Raw genomic sequence first — 8,694 nt, 5'->3', positions numbered from 1 at the left:
CTTTGGACAGTGTGTGTTTGGGCTCCTTTTGTGACAAATCCATAAGAAATGAAAGAAAATCGATGATTTCTTTGCAAAGATGAGGATTTTGGGCATGCTGGGATACCAAACACGGCCATGTTTTGTGACGTGGTTTGCGCAAGCAAGCCGTAGGAACGGAAGGGGAGGGGATCGAGGACGGCGGTGTCCTCGCGGAGTTGAACAGACAAAACCCTTGTCAAATAAATGAGATGATGCAATGTGATGATCACAAAGACATTTATTTATCATGTGTATGTAAACCTGCATACACAACAAGAAGCCCAACAGGCTTTCCCACGAGCGTTGGATGTTTCGTCGCTAGGTGTCACTTTATTTTTGAAGGCTTCAGTGCTTCGTTTGATAGCATTAGCCCACATTCCACACACTGAGCCCTCGGCTCTGCCTCGTTGCCTCCGTTCACAAAGCCGTACTTAAGAAAGTCAGGATTGTACTTGCGCACACATTTAGACTTTTGGGGGGGTATGGCACCACTGTGGTCTTCATTTTTTATTTTTAAAAACGTATCCATAACTTTCGCTACAGGCTAGCGGCTAGCTGAGTGTCGTCTTCTGCTTATTGGAGCTTGTTAAACAACTGACTGACGCATTACCGCCACCAGGTGGTGGGAAGCTATATTGTAACTGAGCATCTCATGGATAACAGGAATATCTCTGGTGTCTTCAATTGATAACCTATGCGGTCCCGCGGCCCTCAGGTGCAAAACTGAAAGTTTTTTGTGGCCCTCTAGGTGGCGCTCGCGGCCCAATCGTGGGCCGCGGCCCCATGGTTAAGAATCACTGCTCTAGGTAGACTTTGCAGTTTAAGTGAATGGGGACGATATTGTTGATTGTCATAGTCTTCAACCAATCAGATCTTTAGTTTGACATGTTGGGCGTATTCTTTGACGTGCCAGTGACACTGAGGTAGCCTGCTAAGTACGTCTGCATTAACGTGCGCTGTGATTGGTCAGTGGGCGAGTACTGACTAATGTGAAATTTAAGGAAGCTGGCAGAAGTTAGTTGGAGTAGTAAGAGTTCAAATTGAAAGATATGGAAGAAATTATAACATTTGTAGGGTTTTGCTTGGTGTAGTTTATTTTTATTTTTTTACCTAGCTTTGTTTTTTTAACACTCAATGGCTGACTCAGCCAGGAAAAGGATTTGTATGAACGTTGTTCCTGGCTGACAGCGAGTGGATCTACAGATCAACTAACACGTTGGCAGGGAAACGGAGCTCCACAACCGCGGTCCGCCCGCGGCCAGTCGTCTCGGTCAGCGGGCGGTCTGTGACCGGTTGCGCTGGTCGCACCGGCCGGCTTTCGCTGGTCGCGGTCGATTCGTCCATGAAAGAGAAGGACTTCTTACTGGAAATGAAACGATGTACTGACGTTAAACTCGTTGTCAACAAAGAAAGGAGGATTAAGTAGCGAATAGTTGTTTAATGCTCTGAATCCAGTATAGTGCACGTTTAAATGGTTTCACTGATTAACACAATATATTTTACATGTTTTCTTTATATAAAATGCAAAGTGTATTAACACCAAATGGCTATTTTACAGGGGGTTATGTGCCGGATAAATAATAAAAATGTTTAATTTGGCCTCAAAAAGTATTTCCCAAAACCTTGTAAAGCTGCGCTAATCAATATTTTTATATGCACAATGATTCAAATGAGAAAAGTAACTGGTACCAAAAATCAGTTGAACCGAGCCTTTGCTATAGTAGAGCATTTAGTTGGTGGAGACCATGAACGGAGCTAAAGGAGAGTGAATATTAGACTTCGTCTGGTGGACTGAAATACAACTAATTGTAATTTGTGAAATGTATGACTGTAAGTGTTGTTTTTTACAGCTTGTACCGTTGCCCCAAATGATGGACCAAAGAAATCCATCATTCCACTTTACATTATGCCTAATTTTTTCTGTCATACGTTTCAGACAGCATTGTGTTTACAGGTAATACCTTAACCACTTTGTATTCCATTCATTCATGAGAAGAAGAAGAAACACATTTCGTCATTTTATCTCATATAATGTTTTCATTGTAGCCTTCCCAACATTTTACATCACAGGTTACGTTCTAATCGCTAACTTGACCTATGGGATTATCACCTCAGGTAATTGAATCACTTTGAACTTGGGGCTTAATTTACCCACAGCAAAACAAATATCATCTAAATCTGGATTGGGGCTTCATAGATTCTCCCATGAGGCACCATGGCTAACTTGATCACAACAGAAGAAGCTCCAGCAGGTCCTCAGATGCTCCCCTTCAACTGGCAATGACCTCTGACCTCTTTATGAACTAGGGCAAGAAAAAAAAGACAGTTTTCCTTTTGAGGATCAATAAAGTATCACATTATTATATTATGTGGCATTAGATAAAAGGTTTGGGCGTACAGCCCAATAATGGCTGGCACTCCACTTAGGTAATGTTACAAAGTAGAGCAGGATTGCTTCACCAGTCGTAAGTGTATCGATGTTATATGTTTATGCTCTGACATGTCTCCTTTTGCCGTTGTTTCTCAGAAGCTCAGAAGCAGTCTTTAGGACAAATACGACAATGTCACTTTGCCAATCTGCGAAGAGACGGAGAGAGCAGCAGAAACGGAGAGACAGGGAGCAGGTAATATCCTATGAGACTCATGCAGTATATCCTGTTATGTGACCCATCTACTACGAGCGTGAAGAACTCTCACGGTGATGGTAAAGGCCAGTGGATACAAAAGCTTGTCACTGTGCATGAAACATTTATGTGAACGATGATCTAATGTAAGTAGTTCACACTGAATTATGGCCTGTACCTGTGAAAATGCAGTTTTGCACACAGTGAGTACATGCACTGTATACTCATGCACTGTATACTCTCTAGGTTTTGTGTCTTGGATTTGATCATATTCATGGTATGACCATATACGGCGTCTCTACGTCACTCCTCCACATTCCAAATATCGTTACTTCCATTTATTGGCTGCAAAAAAACAACAACGGGGCGACTGTCGTAATTCAAGATGGCGACGGCGAAATCGCAGAACTCAAGGCTTCTTGTTTGATATGTGCAGAAGGAAGTGCTTTATCTTTGAAGGAGAACCTACTTTAACCGCTAGAACGGAGCAGGTATGTCGCTTCAACCCAAAGCTGCCCATGATTTGTGCCCATTGTTAATCAATACTTTTGCACATTTGTTTGCAAATAATAACGCTCGTTTCCATCTTTGTCAGTAAAAAACAAATGTCAGACTTTGCCTTGCCTCGCATACCTCGTATTGTTATGACAGGACCTGCCGGATCCTAAACTCAATGCAATCTTAGTGTACATTGTTACTTTTTATTCTAGATTTGGCTTGTCCATCGGATCTCTAGTTGAGGAAAATAAGATGTCAGTTTATCCTCTAATTTAATTTGAGTTGATGATGCACATGTGAAAATGTGCATCATATCAAAAAAATATATCAAAAAAAAGTCTCGCGCCATGATAGTGACTGTGTGAGGGGGGACTGCCCATTGTTCAGACGGCCCATTATTCTGAATCCCCAATAGTCTGAAAAATGTCCCATTGGACTGAGAGCCCATTTGTCCTGCAGCCCCTTATCCTGAAACCAAACTCCCATTGTTCCGCAGGCCCATTGCTGCGAAAATACAAACTCTCTCTACAACAAACAGAAGCACATGACTAATTATTATGCAGAGTGGCTTAATTGGAGCTTCTAGATTTTTGTTAGAATATCAGGGTAAACCAACCAGAGGCAGAGTAGGCCGGGTCTTACCTTCGCCAAGGTAGGTGAAAAGATTTTAAGACTGGGATGTAATTTTGTAAAATATTAAGCCTCGTGCTTCTGTTTGTTGCACACAAAGTTAGTATTTTTGGAGCAATGGGCCTTCGGTTGTTTGTTTTCATGATAACAGGCTGTTGAACAAATGGGATTTCAGTCCAATTGGACATTTTTCGGAATATTTGATTTCGGAATAATGGCATGGCACTTTGTGAGGCTGTACTTTGGCACAGCTAGTGCTTTGGACTAAATGCTAACGTCTGCATGCTAGTATGTTCACGATGACTGTGAAGACTGTTGACAATGCTAGCATTAAGCAGGTATTTCATATTAACGGTTACTTTGCTTGCTATCTTAGTTGTGTTAGCTATGCTAACATTTGCTAATTAGCACTAAACACAAAGTTTATGGCTATGGCTGATTGGTTAAACAGGAATTCGGATGTGAAGATGGCACTAGATTAAAAGTTAAGGCATTACAAAAGTGACAAGTTATCATGAGAGAGGGACATTTATTGTTCTCTGGGGACCACAAATGTCTGAAGAAATGAATGGCAATCCATCGAGTAGGCCTAGTTGTTGAACTATTTAAGTCTAGACCAAAGTATTGGACCGACCGTGATACAAACATTGGCATTCCATAGAGCAGGGACTCCCAAAGTGTGGTGCGTGCACCCCTGGGGGTGCGCGAGAGGAAAAATGTAATGGTGGTCTAATGGTGTAATAATTGATATTAAATATAATTTAAAAAAATTTAAGTGGGATTTTTCACAAAAACATGAATTATAAAAATTCCCTTTAAATGCACTTCTGCTCCTGCCGCCAGACTGTCTTTTACGTACACACACGTACACGTAGCCTAGCTTGTGCAGCTAAAGTCAGCTAACAGCTAACTTCATTCATTCAGCAACATTCATGCAAATATGCTAAATTGGCTGAAATCTGGGAAACTGTCAGGTGGGACATCTGAAGCTATCAGTCATAAAAGAGGAGAGGGACAGAGAGAGAGAGGAATCGGAGGCGAGAGAAACGGAGAGGTGCGTTGGGGAGAGACCGGGAGAAGAAATCGAGCAGGAGTCAGAGAAAGATGAGATGGAGGAGACCGAAAAGGAGGAAGGGATAGCACAGACAAATGGGGAGCACATAGGCCCATCGCGGAGTCAAGGTGAAAAAAGAGGAAACGAGAGTGAGCATCAGACTGGGGAAAAAAAGAGGAAATATGATGAAAATGATCTGTGTCTGGGCTTCACTTGGATTGGCAATGCAGATTGCCCAAAGCCACAGTGCGTGGTGTGCAGTGAGGTTCTGGCTAACAGCTGTCTGAAGCCCTCTTATTTACGTCGCCACCTGAACACCAAGCATGCCAGTGCAAGTCAAAAGCCCCTTACATTTATTTATATCGAAATCGGAGGAGTTACAAAACAGCCCAAAACAACTGTTGGGTCTGCAAAACATGCACTACGGGCTTCATATCTGGTCAGTTACAGAATAGCAAGAAAGGGGCTACCTCACACAATCGCCGAAGACGTGTGCTTGCCAGCTGCCAAAGAGATGGTGGAATGTATGATTGGAGAGAGTAACTTTATTGTAATTCGATTCAGAGTAATGTAACCGCTATGTATGGTTAATTATAAATTAAATGTGATGCAATCTGCCTCTGAGCCTGTGCGTGTGTCCTCGCCATCCTTATTGCTCTTTAAAAGTGACGCCTTCTGTAACTGAAATTTATTGAAACTTTGTTGCAGTGTTTCAGGGCGTTTTCACGCCCTTAGTTCGTTTGCTTTGTTCCGATTCAGGGATTAATATGATACAATGTTGCAGTTGCCCCTTTGTTCGGTTTGTGTTCACACTGCAACATTTAACAGCGGACTAAATCTTGTAAACAAACGCCACGCGCGAGCAAACTGTTCTCTCATTGGTCCGATTGTTATGCGTCTATAAATAGGCTCTGTTGATTTTTATTTTTTTTTAAGGTGTGGGGGATTGGGGGTGCGGGAACCCGGTTGGGATGTAGAAGGGGGTGCGTGGCCTAAAAAGTTTGGGAACCGCTGCCATAGAGCAACATTGTGAGCTAGGTAAAAACCCAGACAGAATGTTTACATACCACAGTACCTAGGTTTCTATCCACTCCACCTAGCATATTAAAATGTTTCTCAAACCAGGATAAGGCCTTACCTAGCTTCCACAAAACATGGTACGATGTAATCTTACATGGGCAAGCAGTCTATGAGCGGCATACCAAACAACCGATAACAACTGGGATACGATTGCGCATTCAAACACAATCTGTGAGTTCACTCAGCTACTGTTTAATGCTGTAAAGGATGATGAACTGTCAGTCAACTTCATATCAGATACAAAGAAGGATGCTTGTGACCTCTTTTGACTAGTTCATTCATCCTCTCTCCGTCTCCGAGTGGCTTGATCAATGCCGATCATGGAAATTGAGCTCCCAAACCTCGGCCCTGTTACTGCTATCTTTCATGTCTGCATGGCTCTCTCTATCCATGTATCAAATAAATGTCAAAAAATTCAAAAGGAGGCTGGTCTGCTCCCCCCGTTCTATAAAAGGGAGCGTTTTAAAACACAAAAGGAGAGGAGGCTCGGTGTACCTGAAGCCCTGTAATCCACTGGCACACTATCTGCTGTTTTTTTATAATTTTTTTTCACTCCAGTGTACACTTTTGTGGTTGTATTGTGTTCAAATAAAAGTGGAGCAGTGTGCCAGGCAGACTCCCTGAATACAATGTTCTCACAATCTTATTCACAGCCTGTATGTTCTGAAAATACAGTTCAAATTTTATGTAATTCTAAATTTCCACACAAAATGATTCCTGTTTTAATTGGATATTTTCATTGAATCTAGCCTCTGGTGCTCAAAGAAACATAGCAAAGTACCTAGAAAAGGTAGCAAAGACAAAGGCTGTCAGCTAGCGAACACAGACGTAACAGTTGCTGGCACAGAACGGACGGAAAACCTCAAAGCACGACTTTCAGTCATAATTCGTGAAGACAACATGGCAAATGACGGAAGTGTATGGGTCAAAACAATGATATATCTCCTGGCGTCCCAACAAACAGGGTGCATGTTCTGGATGAATCCAGGCGGCAACTTCCTTTTCTGCCGAGTGAAACCAATGCGGAAGTGTCTTAAAACTTGCGTTCTCTCTACTGACCAGCAGGGGGCGGCTCCTTCGGTTGCAAAAAGAAGTCCAATTGTATAGAAGTCTATGAGAAAAGGACTCTACTTCTTACTTGATATATTCCCTCAGTAAACATTGTAAACATGAGTTTATGGTCTCAATCTCTAGTTTCAAGTCTTCTTCAATACAGCATGATGTTCATTTAATAAATGATGGTTCATTTAGAGTCAAATAGACCACAAAGCTGAAAGGGCGGGCTTACTGTAATTGACAGGTCACTGCAGCCACCAGAGCTATATACTCCTCCACATTCCAAATATGGTAACCTCCGTTCATTGGCTGCAAAAAAACCTACATGGCGACGGCAGTAATACAAGATGGCGACGGCGAAATCACCGAACTCAAGGCATCATAACGGCAGTCCACAAACCAGTGGGTGACATCACGATGACTACGTCCACTTCTTATATACAGAGTATGATCTCAATTAACCCAAGACTCCTTTCCTTACTCCCTGGTATTGTCACCTTTTTTATTTCTTTTAACCAATATTTCCCTCTACCCGTACCACCCAAAAAATGTAAAAGTGAAATTATTAGGGAGGGTCAAAATGTAGTTAGTTCATACGTAGAAAATAAGATATCTGCATTTCATGAAATATAGATCACTAAGGAAGCAATACATAGTGTGCATAGAGTAACAGGAAACCCAACTGCTTTAACTTATAAAAACTGTTCTCATTCATTGAAGATTCAGGGTGCTTTGCCATATTGGATAGTCTCAGTGTCAAGGCTGCTACTGATAGAATAAGTAAAATAGCATAAATAAATAATAATAGGAAGAATAAAATGAAACTGTGTTTCAAACATTCACACAGTTACTTTGCTTCTGAAAGTACATGTAAAAACAGAAGTGGCCTAAAAAGAAATTAACATTATTTAAAGCCTTGCAGTCCCTACGTCGTGGATGAACTTACCGTCTTCCTTGTATAAAAAAGTCTCGCTCAAACAAAACGCACACAACATAGTCTCAGCATAATGTAAACACACTATGCTGAAGGTTAAATTGAGACCTACGCAAACAAACTCCAGAATATGGTTACTAATATGAGGAATGAGTGAGGTGAGCGACAGTCACAAAGCCCAAGGTTTCAGTAAAGTGCGAGAATGCATTGCTATGGCGCTGAATGCTGTGCTTCAGTTTAAAAAAAAAATATTTTATCGGTAGAATAAATTCCATCGGGCAAAAGTTTGATTAATTTATGTGCTACTTTAATTACTCTTTCTCTTTCAATTTTCAGTTCCATTCACTGTGGGACTCTGCTGTATTACCAAAGTGTGAAGGCCAAAGTTCAGTTAATTTGAATCACCTTGTCTCCTTGTGTTATTGATGTTTCCACAATGTTCGCTGGCTTCTTCTCCTTGATATACTCTCTGTAAAAGAGCCGAGCGATGGAATACCTATATTTACTCCTAAATCTGAGGTTCCTCAGCTGCTCTCCATTGGCATGGTTCTGGACTCCTAGATAGTCAAGGGGGCATCCTTCTAAAAAATAAGGCACAGTTCTTGAGTCCATAATATTTTGAATGTGTCAACCACGCCCAATGTTCTGAACCTTCAGTGTATCACAGATCTGGTCCTTCTTGCTGCCGAGGACCTTTCTAAACACACCGGTGGCCTCTGACTATAACATAGCGAGGTCCTTCAGCTCTGTACAGACTTTATGTCATCAGATGCAAAAACTGCCCCCACCCCAACTTC

The sequence above is a fragment of the Anarhichas minor genome, unplaced genomic scaffold, assembly GCF_050575085.1.
Source record: "Anarhichas minor isolate MPS153535 unplaced genomic scaffold, ASM5057508v1 ptg000034l, whole genome shotgun sequence".
NCBI lineage: Eukaryota > Metazoa > Chordata > Actinopteri > Perciformes > Anarhichadidae > Anarhichas > Anarhichas minor.
Note: the sequence above shows the minus strand (reverse complement) of the source record.